At 47.3% G+C, this 16,788-nt stretch overlaps 1 long non-coding RNA gene across 1 annotated transcript in view; it reads right to left on the bottom strand.

Moving 5' to 3' along the window:
* Positions 1-9,999: 9,999 nt before the first annotated feature.
* Positions 10,000-16,788, bottom strand: part of LOC108310426 — a 20,400-nt gene continuing 13,611 nt past the window's right edge. The window contains exon 4 of the long non-coding RNA XR_005201670.1: positions 10,000-10,988. This is a non-coding gene — a long non-coding RNA (uncharacterized LOC108310426). The remainder of the gene's footprint in view (positions 10,989-16,788) is intronic.

Here is a 16,788-nt window from a genome sequence, read left to right as displayed (position 1 = left end):
CATACATGTTAGTGGAAGACACAAGACTCCTGGGTCAGAGACCATAGACTATTGCCACAGAGCAAGAAGCATGAGCTTAGCATTTGTATCAGATCCTTTTGCCGACCCCACAGCCATCCAAGTTTATGGGTGTGGGGCAGGTGTGGTGTGCACAGAGTGGACCTTTTTCACAGCTCAGGAGCTCTGTGCTTAGGGAACCCCCAATCTTATAAGGGGACTGCAAGCAAACGTGCCTAATTGCCCCAGAAGGAGACTTTATCATACTGGTCAGTGAAGAAATCTGCTCTGTGGGGCTATCTAAACATCTTTGAAAACTTGTCCAGAACAGAGACCATGAGTGCCCTGCACATAGGAGACCCATGGAGAATGGGGGAGTTAGGATTGCAGATTACAGAACTGCAGAATCATCTTCCGAGGAGATACAAAAATGTATAAACAAGATGTTATAAATTGAGGAAGACTTCTCCTACCTGAGAGGAGAAAGGCACTTCCAGATGATTGAGGAGACACACTGTGATTTCTCTCCCAGCACTTTCCCTTTCTGCATCTGTTTAACTTCATGCCAGTAATCCGTGGGTAGAGATTTCTTGAGCACATACCCGGTGGGGGAGGCAATGCTCAGAGGCTATTGGGTGGAAGAGTGGAATCAACTGGAAGGTGTCATTTTCTTGAAAGTGATCTAAGAGGTGGCTGGAAAATCCGCTGGGGCAGAGGTCTTTAAGGGCCTCCTTCTCAATGAGAAGCAAGGGAGGAATTGAGCCAAGAAATGCTCTCGCAGCAGTGGAAACTGTTCCCCCGGTCTGTGGGAAGCCTGGAGTGGTGATGCCAAGAGTCATGACTGCAGCCAGCCGTCAGCTGTCTAAACTAACAGAGACGTGTGCCATCCCGAGGAGAGAACAATTTGAAAGCCCTGCTTCTTCAGGCTTTAAGAACACCCTGTGATTCCAAGCAAGTTCTGAATTTTCCATAAGGAGGAGAGAAACCAACAGAGCAGCACGTTCCCTTTGAATTCACAGGATGACATGTTTCTGGAGCCTGTGTACCCAGCATTGTGCCAGGAGGTGCCAGATACCACCGGATAAAAAGGATACATTTCTCTGCAGCATCAACTTTTTATCCACCTGCTCATTCACTTATTCAACAATGAATTTATCCATGCATTTGACAATCAGTTCACTCAAAGTAAGCTAAATTCACATTAACTTTTTTCAAACGCTCCTAGGGATGTTAAAAATATTTCCCACTAGTTTATGTCTTCATTTATTTATTCAGCAAAACTTTCATCAAGCAACTGCTATGCACAAGGCATGGTTCTAGGTAGGCAAATAAATGAGTAAGATAATTTTAAGAAGGGATAAATGTAAAGAAGATAAAAGTGGCCAGGCTTGGTGGCTCATGCCTGCAATCTTAGCACTTCGGGAGGCAAAGGCAGGCAGATCACTTGAAGCCAGGAGTTCAAGACAAGCCTGTCCAACATGGTGAAACCCCATCTCTACTAAAAATACGAAACTTAGCTGGATGTAGTGGTGCATCCCTGTAATCCCAGCTACTCAGGAGGCTAAGGCAGGAGAATCACTTTAACCCAGGAGACAGGGGTTGCAGTGAGTCAAGATTGTGCCACTGCACTCCACCCTGGGTAACAGAGCCAGACAAAAAAGCAAGCAGGAAGGAAGGAAGGAAGGAATGAAGGAAGGAAGGAAGGAAGGGAGGGAGGAAGGAAGAAGGAAAAGAAAGAAAGAAGTGAGCAAATTAAAAGAAGAGACTGTAAACTAGATGGGTAGAGAGGAAAGGACATTCTAGTTGAGACCTGAATGACAAGAAGGAGCAGGAGGTGAAGTGGGCCGAGGGTGGAAGAGAAAATCAAGTGCAAAGGTCCTGAGGTCTGTGAAGTTCCAAGGTTAGGAAGGAGGCCAGTGTGCTTAGAGTGTTGGGAGCAAGGAAGTGAAAGGCAAGAAACAGCAGAGAATTGTAGGAAGAGCCCCAGTGTGATGGGAAGCCTTGGGAGAGCTTTCATTGGGGGAGTTATTTGATCTGATCTGATTTATGCTTTAAATAGCAGCCTGAGCAGGAGAGTAGGCGGGGAGCCCAGTGAGGAGGCTAATGCTGGCTTATGTGCACTCTCCTGTGGCATTAAAGAACTTGAATGGAAAAGCTGAATGAGAAGCCCAGGCCTATGTCAACCCTGGGTTGCAGGTGGGAAAGCACCTGCAGCTTGCATATGTGGGGCAAACACACCCTAGACATGGGTAGGAATATATGCCAGCATCCTGAAACGGCGACAGCAACCTACAGGTCATCAGTGGACTGCAGCTGATATGTATGTGAAAGCTTCAAGCCGGGAATTGGCCTTCTAGAAAGAAAAAAGGTGGCCAGGCGTGGTGGCTTACACCTGTAATCCCAGCACTTTGGGAGGCCGAGGGAGGTGGCTCACCTGAGGTCAGGAGTTCAGGACCAGCTTAGCCAACATGGTGAAACCCCATCTCTGCTAAAAGTACAAAAAAACCACAAAACACAAAAATTCACTGGGCATGGTGGCAGATGCCTGTAACCTCGGCTACTTGGGAGGCTGAAGCAGGAGAATCGCTTGAATCCGGGAGGTGGAGCTTGCAGTGAGCCAAGATTGTGCCATTGCACTCCAGCCTGGGCAACAAGAGTGAAACTCTGTCTCAAAAAAAAAATAACAAAAAAAGAGGAAAGGAAAAAGGAGAGGAGAGGCGAGGAGAGGAGAGAAAAGCTTACCCATCAACCTGCCAAGCTCTCCTCTCCCTCTTAGCCCAAGCCCAGGACTTCTGATCAGAAGCAACACTCTAACTCCATGTGTACCTTTGTACTCAAATCTGACTGCCCAGGCACATGGCAGTTTAGGGGTAAGAGTTAGCAAAGAGCAGAAGGAGAAACCAGCCACACACATCACTGCCAAGGAACGCTTGTTGAAACCTACCATGTGCAAAGTGTAAGAGATGAAAGAGATGCATCTCTTGGAGATGCAACTGCCCCCCTGGAAGAGGTGGTCTGGATAGAGAAGCAGGGAAGAGCCATCCCCAGATGACATCGCAGGCTCCTGCAGTCCTCATCCTCCAGGCAACAACTCCAGCACTGTGTATGGGTGGCCAGGCTGGTGCAAGCCAGCTGAGGGTCAGAGGCAGCGTAGGGAGTGGACCCAGAGCCTGGCTGCCCAATGAGCACCAACCCCCATGTGGGCACTAGAGCAGACCCACTGAACCCTCCAGGAGGTGAGGCCTGACTGGAAGGGGTGGACACTACCCCCTGCTCTGTGGTGCAGGCCACAGCTCGTAGCTCACCAGGCCAGCCGTGCCAGGTCAAGGCACAGGCCCAGCCTCCATCGTCTACACATTGTTTGCTCCCTAATTTGTTTCTCATTGTTCTCTCCCTAATGAGTCCTTTCTAGCCTGCTAAAGGGCCTAAATTATTATTTTACTTTTCCAGGAAAATTGCACAATTTTGTGAGCACACTGAGGCATGTTCAGCATTCCCTTGTAAAATTCCCAGGCAAGGAGGCTGAACCACGCTGGGTTTCTGGGTCTGAAACAGTCATCTGTCAGCTGAGCTTTCGGCAGAGTCCGGCAGCCACCTGGCACCCTTGAGTTCTCACCTGCTTGTTCCCTGTGTTAGTCGTGTCTTGTGGTTGCAGACAACAAAAACCCACTCTGGCTAGTTTATGCAAAACAGGAATTTATTGGAAGGGTACCAAGTAACTCACAGAACTGAAAGGGAGTAGCCAGAACCAAGGGAGGCTACATGGCCACCACAATAGCCACATCCACACCAGGTGCACGTCTGGCATGGGCACAAATGCTGCTGCCACTGCTGGGCCTGCCACTGCCTCCACCACCACTGCCATTGGCACAAATTCCATGGGGTTCCTTAAATCTCTGCCTCACTCACTCCAGATGCAAAGCCCAGGGAGGGAGCATGCGGCTGGAGAGGAGAGGGTCATGTGTTTGTGCTGAGAGTGTCCCGGCCCTGACTGCTGTTACCAAACATAAGAAGGGCTTTGAGATGTTGAGCTCCAGAAAACATAACAAATATCCACCGTAGTCACTGACTGTGGCAGCGACATTGGGAAAAATCTTTTAACCACTTTGTGCTTCAGGGTCGTCCTCAGCAAAGATTCATTGAATTGAAATGGCATGCTTTGAAAATATAAACCAGTAAGAAGACCTGAAACCAACCCAAATGCCCATCAATGATAGACTGGACAAATAAAATGTGGCACATATACACCCTGGAATACTATGCAGCCATAAAAAACAATGAGTTCGTGTCCTTTGTAGGGACTTGGATGAATCTGGAAACCATCATTCTCAGCAAACTGACACATGAGCAGAAAACCAAACACCACATGTTCTCACTCATAGGTGGGTGTTGAACAATGAGAACACGTGGACTCAGGAAGAGGAGCATCACACACAGGGGTCAGTTGCGGGGGGCGGGCTGGGGAGGGATAACTTGGGGAGAAACGCCGAATACAGATGAAGGGGGAATGAAGGCAGCAAACCACCTGGTTATGTACGCACCTATGCAACAACGCTGCATGATCTGCACACGTACCCCAGAAGCTCAAGCACAATTAAAAAAAAGAAACAACCTGATGATAATATTACGAGAAGTTACCATGGACCTGAATGACTTGAAACAGCACACGTGGAAAGGTGTGTGGTGCACCTGGATTGGCGGCCACCTCTCAACCTGGGATGGGCCCCAGCCACAGGGGCACACTCCTACAACCGGCCCGCAGATCAACCAGACACCGGAGTTACTGGATGTGGATCTTTAAATGACCATGGTTCAAATATTAAAGGAACTCAGTGAAATGGTGGGAAATTTCAGCGGCGAACTGGCGAGTATTTTTAAAAAGGATGAATAGAGTAATTGTCATTGAAATTCAATGGCTAGATTTAGCAATAGATGACATAGTCTTTAAGAATTAGTCGAGAATGTCAAAGAAATCATCCAGACTGAAGCATGGAGAGAAAAAAGATAGAAAACACAGAAAAGAACATAAGAGACATAAGGGACGCAGCAAAAAGGGTTTAAAATATGCGTAGGTGGGATCCCAGAAGGAGAAGGAAGAATTAACGGAGAAAAGTCAATATTTAAAGTTATTTAAAACAGATTAAAGACATCAAAGCCATAGATTTGAGAATCCTGGGAACTTCAAGCAGGAGAAATATAAAGAAAATGAAACTGAGGCATATTGTAGTAAAGATGCTGGAAGTGGAAAATGAATAGAAAATCTTAGAAGGAAACCAGCTGTTGAGGAGAGAGTGTATTACAGTCACAGAGGCAACAATCAGCTGACCACTAACTTTTGCCAGAAACACTGGAAGACAGAAGACATGAAATCATATCTTCCAAGTGCTGGGGAAAAAATAGCTGACAACATTCTACAGCCACCAAAAAATATTCTTCAAATATTAAGTTGAACTAAAAATATTTCCAGACAACAAGACCTGAGATAATAGGCTACCAGCACACACACACTAAAAAATATTTTTTAGACAGAAGAAAATGACCTCAGTGGAAGCACGGAAATGCAGGAAGAAAGGAAGAACACTGTAAAGTATAAATATTATAGTAGGTAAATCCAAATTAATGCTGAATTAGTGCTGACCAGGTACAGAGCAATAATATTAATGTTTTGTAGAATTTTAAATAGAAAGAGAAGTTACAAGGCAATAATAGTACTTAGGGCAGGAGGAAAGAACTTAAGATGGTATCAGGCCCTTAAAATTCCCAGGAAGTGGTAAAAGACCCAATTCGTATTAGATTGTAGGAAGTCAAGGATACGTGTTGTAATTTCTAGGGTTAAAAAATTAGCATATATCGAACAAGCTAATAGAAGAGCCAAATGAAAAGCAATTAGAAGACAAGATAGAAAAGAAAAGGAACATAAAACAAAAGTAATCCATAGAAAACAAGTAATAAGAGACTTGAGCAAAAGTTACCAGTAATTACAATAAATGTCAAAAAATAAAGAATCAAATTAAGAGATCAACTTTGTTTCAAAATGGATTTTAAAAGGCATAACTATACACTGTGTATAAGAGATGCTTCTTAAATATAAGGTTGAAGAAAATTTGAGCGTGGAAGAATAAAAATATATAAATAAAATATACATATATATAAATATAAAAAATATAGGCCAGGCGCGGTGGCTCAAGCCTGTAATCCCAGCACTTTGGGAGGCCGAGGCGGGTGGATCACGAGGTCAAGAGATCGAGACCATCTTGGTCAACATGGTGAAACCCCGTCTCTACTAAAAATACAAAAACATTAGCTGGGCATGGTGGCGCGTGCCTGTAATCCCAGCTACTCAGGAGGTTGAGGCAGGAGAATTGCCTGAACTCAGGAGGCGGAGGTTGCGGTGAGCCGAGATTGCGCCATTGCACTCCAGCCTGGGTAACAAGAGTGAAACTCCGTCTCAAAAAAAAAAAAAAAAAATATATATATATATATAAATAAACTGAACAATAAGAACTTGAAGTTAGATTTAAAGAAGACCTTCCTAACATTTGACAAAGACATTGGAATGACCTATTGTGGAAAGTTTCTTGGAAGTATTTATGAATGAAAGAAAAGTCTCATTCACCTTCCAGGAACAGAAAGCTAGGAAGGGCAACCTCAGGACAGGTGTTCCTGTCTGTCCATATTTCTATACTGTGCCTGGGAAGAACATGGTTGGTCAGTAAATATGTAATTTATCATTGGAAATTAATTAGTCATTTGTCATATACCTGTTTATACTGCATCCCCAAGACATATAATTGAGAAAATATGACATTGAAAAGTCCAATATTCAAGTTAATCATAGCACCTTTCCTCCCTACCAATATCCCCTGGCCCTTCTAGCTTTGACCTTTTCATTTTCGAAGTATTCTACCACCTGATCTGGGTCAGCTAGGAAGCCTGCTTAAATCTCTGGCCAAGAGTGAGCCTTTTCTACCTGGAACCCTGGTCCGTCTTTGGGTTTTTAGTCCAACCATGGTTGCCATAGGTATTGCCCTCCTCAGTGTTAGGGGAAGGTCCCCTCCCATTGCCCACCACCCCGCCCACCTTCCTGTGGCCTGCGTTTTTAGGCCATTTTATAATCCTGTTCCTTGGCTTGATCCCAGGATGTTGAGTTAATGGAATTCTGATTTCTCCTTGAGGGCCATGTCTCAAATTCTGCAAATATGGCAAAGGACTAGCGATTGTTAAATCCAGGTGATGAACAGGAGAGTGTTCATTGTGCCCACTCTACCCTCCTTCTCTGTGCATTTACAATGACTTCAGTGAGCTATGATCAGGCCATAGCACTGCAGCCTGGGTGACCGAGTGAGACCCGGTCCCCTAAAGGAAGTGGAAGGAGGAGGAGGAGGAAGGAGAAGGAGAAGAAGAAGAGGAAAAGGGGAAAGTGGAAGGGGAGGAGGAGGAGGAGGAAGAAGAATAAGAGCAAAGAGCATCCCCTAACAGGGCTGTTGTGAGAATCAGAGAGAATGAATGAGCTTCTTATCTCACAGCTCCACAAAAGGCATTCCTTATTGGTCGTTAGTAACTGTTTATCATCTGGGCACGATGTCATGTGCACCTGTAGTCCTAGCTACTTGGGAGGCTGAGGCTGGAGGATGCTTCACCCAGGAGTCTGAGGCCAACCTGGGCCACATAGGGACACCACATCTCCAAATACATTCATACACACATATTTTGTTTCTCAACCTGTTTCCCAGTCTTGTCAATGAGGGCAGAATATTAACAATATTAAATATTAACAATATTAAAGAGTGAGACTGAGATCAAAGAGTTACAGGCTTTTAAAATATGCATAGTAGATCAGTGCAGAGCAGGAGGTTGTATGCTGGAGTCTTTTCTCAACGTCTGGAAGCCTGAGTCCCCTTTCGAGAGGCTAAGAGGCGGGCTTGGTCGCCCTCCAGCGGTGATCGGTGGTAACCGCGAGCCGCTGAGCCTCGAGTTGAAAATGCATTTATTGGAGGGATGTTCATGATGTCATTTTCCAGAGTTGGGTAAGGATCTTTGTGGTTTCGAGGGCCTCCTTTCCGAGAACTGCAGGTAGCCTGCCAGCCTTGTACTGACCACCACTGCGTAGAACAGCTCGGAGCAGCACAGCTTGTAGGCAAAAGCCACAGCGTGGCTGGGTGGGTAGTAGGCACTTCGAGACCTTCAGGGAATTTCTGCTGAAATTACATTTTTCTTTTTTTTTTGAGACAGAGTCTCGCTCTGTTACCAGGTGCCAGGCTGGAGTGCAGTGGTGCAATCTTGCCTCACTGCAACCTCCACCTCCCTCCCGGGTTCAAGCAATTCTCCTGCCTCAGCCTCCCGAGTAGCTGGGACTACAGGCACGTGCCACCATGCCCAGCTAATTGTTGTATTTTAGTAGAGATGGGGTCTCACCATGTTGGCCAGGCTGATCTCGATCTCTTAACTTTGTGATCCGCCCACGTCAGCCTCCCAAAGTTCTGGGATTACAGGCGTGAGCCACCAGCTCGGCCACATTCTTTGAAAATGTGATAGTGATGGAGATGCTGGTCTTTTCTGGAATCTTTTTCATTAGCTCAGGACAATAATCTAACCTACAGAAACTGGCAATTTGGCTATAATCCCCCCTAAAAAGGGTAGGATGGGATGCTCGCACAGGCTGTTTAGAGTGAGAGGCCGTGAGGGGATGCCAATGGGAGACAGAAAAGAAGAGAGGAGAAGGAGAAGGAGAAGGAGAAGGAGAAGGAGGACTAGAAGGAGAGGAAGAGGAAGAACAGCAGGTACTGACCCTTCACTGTATACCAGGCCCTGTGTTCAGCACTTGACACGGATTTTCTCATTCCCTCCTCATAACCACCATATCAGGTCAGCACATTATTTATCCCACTTTACGGATGAACACACTGAGGCAGAGAGAGGGCAAGTAACTTGCCCTAAGTCGCATGCCTTTGGGTGGCAGGGCTGACATCTGAGTCCAGCTCTCCCTGGCTGGAGTGCATGGTTACAATCATTGTGCCTCTATTTTTTTTTTTTTTTAAGATGGGGTTTCACCATATTGGCGTCAGGTTGGTCTTGAACTCCTGACCTCAGGTGATCCGCCCACCTCAGCCTCCCAAAGTGCTGGGATTACAGGCGTTAGCCACCGCACCCGGCTCATCGTGCCTCTTTTAACTGACATTTCTGCTCACCCTCAAATTTCCTTCTACAATAATCCCAGAAGAAAGAAAATGTCCATCCCAAAAGGCTCCGTGTTGATGGATCTCAATGCTGTGGCTGGGGTGTGGCAGCCAGGAGCCGGCCTTCGATGTCAGCATTCCTGAGGTTGGATTCTGGTCAGGTGGCCTGGGGCAAGCGGCCAAGCTTTTCTGAACCTCGGTTTGCTTATATATAAACAGAGGTTGACAGTACCTTCCTCCCAGGATCGATGGGAGGGTTAAATGAATTACCATGTGGGGCTCACAGTGCATACTCAGTAATTGGCAGGCATTGGTAACGGCAGTGTCACAAGCAACGCCCTGCATCCAACACTGCAAAAAGACAAATCTGGCTGGGTGCACGGTGGCTCACACCTGTAATCCCAGCACTTTGGGAGGCCAAGGCAGGTGGATCACTTGAGGTTGGGAGTTCCAGACCAGCTGACCAACATGGTAAAACTCTGTCTCTACTAAAAATACAGAAATTAGCTGTGCATGGTGTCGTGTGCCTGCAATCCCAGCTACTTGGGAGGTTGAGGCACAGGAATCACTTGAAGCCAGGAGACAGGGGTTGCACTGAGCCAAGATCGCACCACTGCACTCCAGCCTGGGAGGCAGCGTGAACTGTGTCTGAAAAAAAAGTCCCTCTCAGAGGAAGACCCAGTTGTATTTGCTGCGGGCCGTGGATCCACACACTCCTGCTCCTGACTCACCGCTGTTCGCTCTTGCTGAGGAGCAAGTAGGTCAGGAAGCCGCGCAGCAGCCATGGCTTTTAAGAATAGCAGAATAAGAATACTTTTAAGAATACTTTTTTTTTTTGCCTGTTTTACAACTTTATTGGATCATCTTGACACAAAATCATGACAGCAGCGTGATTATGTCTCTCTCTTCTTTATTCAGGAATGTCGATAGCAAATAAATTCTTATGTAACACATCATACAATTTCAAATCCTAGAATCACTGCACAGGATTCTGTAATAGATTACATGCTAAAGTGACAGTTTTCATCAAAAGGAAAGATAAAATTTCATCTCTGAGGAAGGGTCAGCCCTGTGCCCACACTGGCTGTGGGGAGTGAGCGGGGTCCCGCTGCCTACCTGGTGGGGGCTCTGCCGGTGGGGCAGCTCTCACAGGTCCTGCCAAGGGCACTGGGCACACTCCACGCCAGGCCAAAGGCCTGGGTCTGCTGCTCCCAGTCCCTGCCCGGGCCTTCCTGAGGGTGCTGGGAAGGACGCGGGGCAACCGTGGCGCATACAGTGGCAAGCGGTAGACGTGACCACATGCCCCCACCCCGAACCCAAGCCCGCTGAGAGACACTTCTGCTGACCAGGAAGAATGGTGGCAGAGAGGCTGCCTCCAACCCCGCCATGGTTCTGACTGCAGCCTCTCTGGGTGCCCCGGCCCCTCCTTGCCCACAGCCTGGCATCCCAGGATCTGGCCACCAGCCCACGAGCACAGTGACAAGGAACAATGGCCGACAGGACTGCTTTCCCACTGCTGGTTCTGGGAGGGAACCTTGGCGACAACGGCCCTTCCTTCCCCTCCCCTGGACACCACCGTCAAGGTGTTTGGGACAAAAGCAGGCAGCCCCAGAGGAGGCCATGTCAGTCCCACCCTGTCCACCAAGTGCCCCCCACGTGGTGCCCATAAGGTCCTGGCCCAGGCCAGGAGCCCCTGAAGCCACATTCAAGGACTTGGCCCCCAGCACAGGGCAGGGCATGGACCCAGGCAGGGGAGTCCCTTGCTGATTTGGGGACAAGAAGGGGACTTCTTGCCAAAGAGAGCGGGAAGAGTCACTTTGGTCAGGTAATTTAACGCAACATATGACTTCCAGTGTCTACACAGAGGACGACGTGGAGTTAAATTAACACTCAGGCTTGGGTACAGTACACACAACCGACGAGAGGTGAGAGTCAGGGCTGCGGTCCCTGGGCGCGTGCTCCGCGGGGTGGGCAGGGCTCGCAGGCAGCTCTCAACACTTGGCCAGCATCGCCTTCATCTCTTCTAACAAGTTGCTAAGCAGTGTGGAGTCGCTGCACTTCCCGTCTACTGAGACAGAGTTCTCACCCTTTTTCACCAGGAGGCAGACGTGGTGGCCCTGGATGGAGCTGCTGTACATGGAGACGCAGGAGTCCACTCGCTCCATAACAGAAAAATGATGGTGAAAACAGATCTTCGCCAGAAGGTTCTGGAAGGACATCCGAATGCCGTCGACTTTGACTGAGCTCATGCTCAGGTCCCCAGACTCCAGCAACTTGGCAAAGGCGTCGCTGTAGCAGGGTGTGGTGATCAAGTAGGAGCTGCAGCTGAAGTGCAGCCTGAAGTCCAGCTTCTCCTGGGTCGCACCCTCGTTGTTCTTGGCAATGAAGGACAGGGTCCCCTTGTGCTTCTGTGCCATGAGGATGCTCTGGATGGTAAACACAAACTGGGCTTCGTTGGAGACACCTGGGGGCAGCTGGAAAGGCATGGGGATGCCATCGTGGACACTGAGCGCAAGGCCCACCACCTGCGCTCCCTCCGAGACCTTGTCCATTACAGTCTGAACAAGTGTTGGAGGCCGATTACTCCCACAGCTAAGCAGAGCCCCATCCCAGGCTGCAGAAAGTAGTCCCTCAAAGAAGGATGTACTGTATTCTCAGCCACCATCAAAGCCCATTCGTAGGAAATTCAGACCAGAAAATCAAGCTGCAGAAAACCAAGAGCCTTCCACTGTTGCAAGTGGCCCAGCTTCTGCAGCAACCGTGAAACCGCATCCAACAGTCCAAAAACAGTCTTCCAAACAGAAGAAGGCCATTCAAACTGCTATCCGCAAAAATAAAGAGGCAAATGCAGTGCTGGCTCGGCTGAACAGTGAGCTCCAGCAGCAGCTCAATGAGGTTCATCAAGAACGAATTGCATTGGAAAACCAATTGGAACAACTTCGTCCAGTCACTGTGTTGTGACCCCCCCATGGTTCAAGTGACAGTGGGTGACCTTGTCTGCCAAGATCTTTCTTTCAAATGTTTTGAACCCAACTACTTGTCATAGATGTTTGACTGTGTCAAAAGCTGTGAGCAGCAAATTTAAAAAAAAAAAAAAAATTTATTGGAGAGAGATCCAAGATGGCTGATCACTAGCAGCTCGGGATTGCAGCTCCCACTGAAAGAGCAGAGAACGAGAGGACGCCACACTTTCAGATCAATTTTTGTTGCTCTCGCACCAGGAGATTCCTAGCAGAGGAGCCCCACGTGTCGCCAGCATGACTCTTGAGGCCGGCGAGGTGGTTTTGCCGCTGCCTTGGTGTTGCGGTTCTTGGTGCAGAGTCAGAAAAGCACCATCAATCTTAACGCCGCTGTTTTAGCTGGTGCAGTGGGTTGCTCAGATTCTAGCGCCGGGAATCAACAAGTTGGACGTCCATTCAGAAACCCAACTATAAAGACGGTAATTATAAAGACCACAGATGGATAAATCTATAAAGAAAGGAAGAAAACAGCCTAAAAAGGCTGAGAATACCCAAAATCAGAATACCTCTCCCTCTACAGGGGATCACAGTTCCTCATCAGCAATGGAACAAGGCCTGATGGAGAAAGACTGTGTTCCATTAGCAGAAGCAGGCTTTAAAAAGTGGATAAGAAACTTCTGGGAATTAAAAGAACTTGTTCTAACCCAATGCAAAGAAACTAAGAACTTTGAAAAAAGGTTTGAAGAAATGTTAGCAATAACACACAATTTAGAGAGGAATATAAGTGAATTAATGGAGCTGAAAAATACAACACGAGAACTTCGCGAACTAAGCACAAGTTTTAACAGCCGAATTGATCAAGCAGGAGAAAAGATATCAGAGGTCAAAGACCAACTTCATGAAATAAAACAAAAAGACAAGATTAGAGAAAAAAGGACAAAAAAGAACGAGCAAAGTCTCCAAGAAAGATGGGACTATGTGAAAAGACCTAATCTACATTTGATAGGTGTACCTGAATGTGACGAAGAGAATCAATCCAAGCTGGAAAATACGCTTCAGGATATTATTCAGGAAAACTTTCCCAACCTAGCAAGGCAGGACAATATTCAACTCCAGGTAATACAGAGAACACCACAAAGATATTCCTCAAGAAGACCAACCTCAAGGCACATAATCGCCAGATTCACCAGGGTTGAAATGAAAGAGAAAATACTGAGGGCAGCCAGAGAGAAAGGTCAGGTTACCCATAAAGGGAAGCCTATCAGACTCACAGCAGATCTCTCAGCAGAAACCCTACAAGCCAGAAGAGAGTGGGGGCCAATATTCAACATCCTTAAAGAAAAGAACTTTCAACCCAGAATTTTACATCCAGCTAAACTAAGCTTCATAAGCGAAGGAAAAATAAAATCTTTTGTGAACAAGCAAGCACTCAGAGATTTCATCACCACCAGGCCTGCTTTACAAGAGCTTCTGAAAGAACCACTACACATAGAAAGGAACAACCAGTATCAGCCTTTCTAAAAAATACCAAAAAATAAAGAATATCAACATAATCAAGAACTTGCATCAACTAATGGGCAAAACAGCCAGCTAACATTAAATGGCAGTATCAAACACACATATATTGTTATTAATTCTAAATTTAAATCGACTAAATCCCCCAATCCAAAGACACAGACAGGCAAAAAAAGCCAAGACCCATTGGTATGCTACATCCAGATCCATCACACATGCAAGGATACACAAAGACTCAAAACAAAGGGATGGAGAAAAATTTACCAACCAAATGGAGAGCAAAAATAAATAAATAGAAAGCAGGAGTTGCAATTCTTGCTGATAAAATAGGCTTCAAAGCAACAAAGATCAAAAGAAGCAAAGAAGGATACTACATAAAGATAAAAGGATCAATGTAACAAGAAGAGCTAAAGATCCTAAATATATATGCACCCAATACAGAAATACCCAGATATATAAGACTTACAAAGAGACTTGGACTCCCACACAATAATAGTGGGAGACTTACAGGTCAATGAGACAGAAAGTTAGCATCGATATTCATGACTTGAACTCAGATCCGGAACAAGTAGATTTAATTAACATTCATAGAACTCTCCACTTTAAATACACAAAATACACACTCTTATCAGTACAACATCACATGTATTTACAGGTTTAAATGAAATATTGGTTGGCTGCTTGTTAATTATTTTCTTCCCTCATTTTTTTTTATGTCTCTATTATTAAACACAATTACAGGCATACCCAGTTTTAGACTGCATTCTAGTCCGGGCAATAAAGCAACATCCCTGTTCTCTCTCCCTCTTCCTCTTCCTCTTTCTTCCTTTCCTTTATTCTTTTTCTTTTTTTTTATTCTTTTTCTTTCTTTCTCTCGTTCGTCCTCTAAAAAAAAAAAAAAAAAAAAAAAGAATTACAGAAAAACACCCCTGGAGCCGGAGGCGGCAACTCACCGAATCAGAACCACTCTAACGAGCTGTGATGTAAAATCTCTGGAGAAGGTGTGCGCTGACATGATCAGAGGAGCAAAGGAAACGAATCTCAAAGTGAAAGAGCCGTTTCGGATGCCTGTCAAGACTTTGAGAATCACTACAAGAAAAACTCCTTGTGATGGGGTTCTAACACATGAGATTGTTTTCGGATGAGAATGCACAAGCAACTCATTGACTCACACAACCCTTCTGAGATTGTTAAGTAGGTGACTCCCATCAGTATTGAGCCAGGAGTTGAGGTGGAAGCCACCATCACAGATGCTTAAGTCAGCTATTTTAATAAATTGGTTACCAGTTAAAAAACAAGACAAGTCAGAATTGAGGGTTGAACAACAAGATGTGCTCACATGCAGAGTAAGCTTCCCTCTGTCCCTAAAGAGAAAGTCCAGTTCAGAGACGAACTAAAAAGCAGTTGCAGTGGCCCAGTCTCAGCAGGCATGAAAAGAGGCGTGAGGCCTGGGATGGGCGGTGGCCAGCTGCAGAGACCCGTGTTAAACAACTGAAGCAAGGAAACATCAGACTCTAATATGGGGTGGTCTGCAATCCAGGTGGCTCCTGTTACAGCCATAGGTCCTGGGGGTCTCCAGGCCAGGGCAGTGACTGTTGAGGGGCATAAATGTCAAATCTTTTTCCACGTCAGGGACTTGGAGCAACAGTGGCTCACAGGGCTGACATATATAGTTGCACAGTCCATGCACTGCACAAAGTCACTCAGCTGAGGGAAGACCCGGAGCTGACATTTGGCATATGCCATACTTCAAGCCAGGCCCCCTGGCAGGAGTCGACATCTGACGTGGAGGAAGAGGCGCCTTTATTTGACAGTTCTGCCCAAAGGGATCATGTCATTAAAATTTGCGCAAAAAAGACAGTAAGTGCTACCAGAGTCCCTGGAGGCCTAGCAGACTGGGGCTCTCCCGGACAGTCAGCCACTCTGTGGGGCCTGGCTATTGAAGGGACACCATCCCTGTGTCCCACGCCATCACCAGGGGAAAGCTTGATGGAAGGTGCTGGGCCCGGTGGGGAGAGGGGCATCCCCGTCTGAGCAGGTGCGCTGGACTGTGGTGGGCAGGCTCGGTGGGAGGGGCCGTGCAAGAGACAAGGGCAGAAGGACAACCGTGATGCCTGCGGGGATCGCAACAAACTGGATAAATGAGCGGCTGCAAGGCAAGAAACGCAAAACTGTACAGAGATCGGTTACCTCCTCATGAACAAAGCGCAGTTGCAATATGACAACTCCCATTACAACAGAAAAATACTGTGCCTTGGCCACCAGGGGGAAGGAAGCGAAGCTGCTGGCCTGAGACCAGCACCAGCTAGGGACCTCTCCTTCCAGAAATGTGCAGCCCCGGCCCACCTGCGAGCCCCGAGGCACAGGCTAACGTGACCCCAGACCTTAGGGGTGCTGGTGGAAAAGGAGGCCTCAGCCCTGGCAGGCTGGGGCAGGTGACAGCAGGCCTCGCTCAGTCGCCAGTGGAGGAAAGCAGAGCCACGTGGTCATGAGGGGGCCACTCAGCCTGGGGCTCAAGACCACACTATCCTGCAGCCCCCACGTTCTAGCCTCAGGTTCCACTTCCGTAAATGAAAGGAAGGGTGATATCCACGTTAAGGGGGAGCTTTAGAGACTGGAGATAAATGTGTGAACCTGGTGAACATGCAGCCCATGACCACCATTGTCCTGCAGGGAGGCGCCAGCCTCGTGCCCATGACCATTTAGTGAAACAGTTCAGAGCACGTGCAGGGAAAGGCCAGCGCATGGCTGGGGGGCAGTGGGCCATTCAGGACCTTACAGGAGCTTCTAATGGAATTGCATTCTCTGACAACGTGGTAGTGATGGCACACGCCACTCTCCGAGCCAGGCCGCCAGCCGGAGTCCACGTTCAGCCTGGAGGAAGAAGCTCCGGGTAGTTAGTGTTGGCTCATGAGACTGTGCAGGCCTCTGTACCTAAGCGGGCTTAAAACTTACAAAATAGGCCGGGCGCGGTGGCTCAAGCCTATAATCCCAGCACTTTGGGAGGCCGAGGCAGGTGGATCACGAGGTCAAGAGATGGAGACCAGCCTGGCCAACATGGTGAAACCCCGTCTCTACTAAAAATACAAAACATTAGCTGGGCATGGTGGCGCATGCCTGTAATCCCAGCTACTCAGGAG

The sequence above is a fragment of the Cebus imitator genome, unplaced genomic scaffold, assembly GCF_001604975.1.
Source record: "Cebus imitator isolate Cc_AM_T3 unplaced genomic scaffold, Cebus_imitator-1.0 Scaffold103, whole genome shotgun sequence".
NCBI classification, from domain to species: Eukaryota; Metazoa; Chordata; class Mammalia; order Primates; family Cebidae; genus Cebus; species Cebus imitator.
Note: the sequence above shows the minus strand (reverse complement) of the source record. Positions and strands in the feature narration are given on the sequence as shown.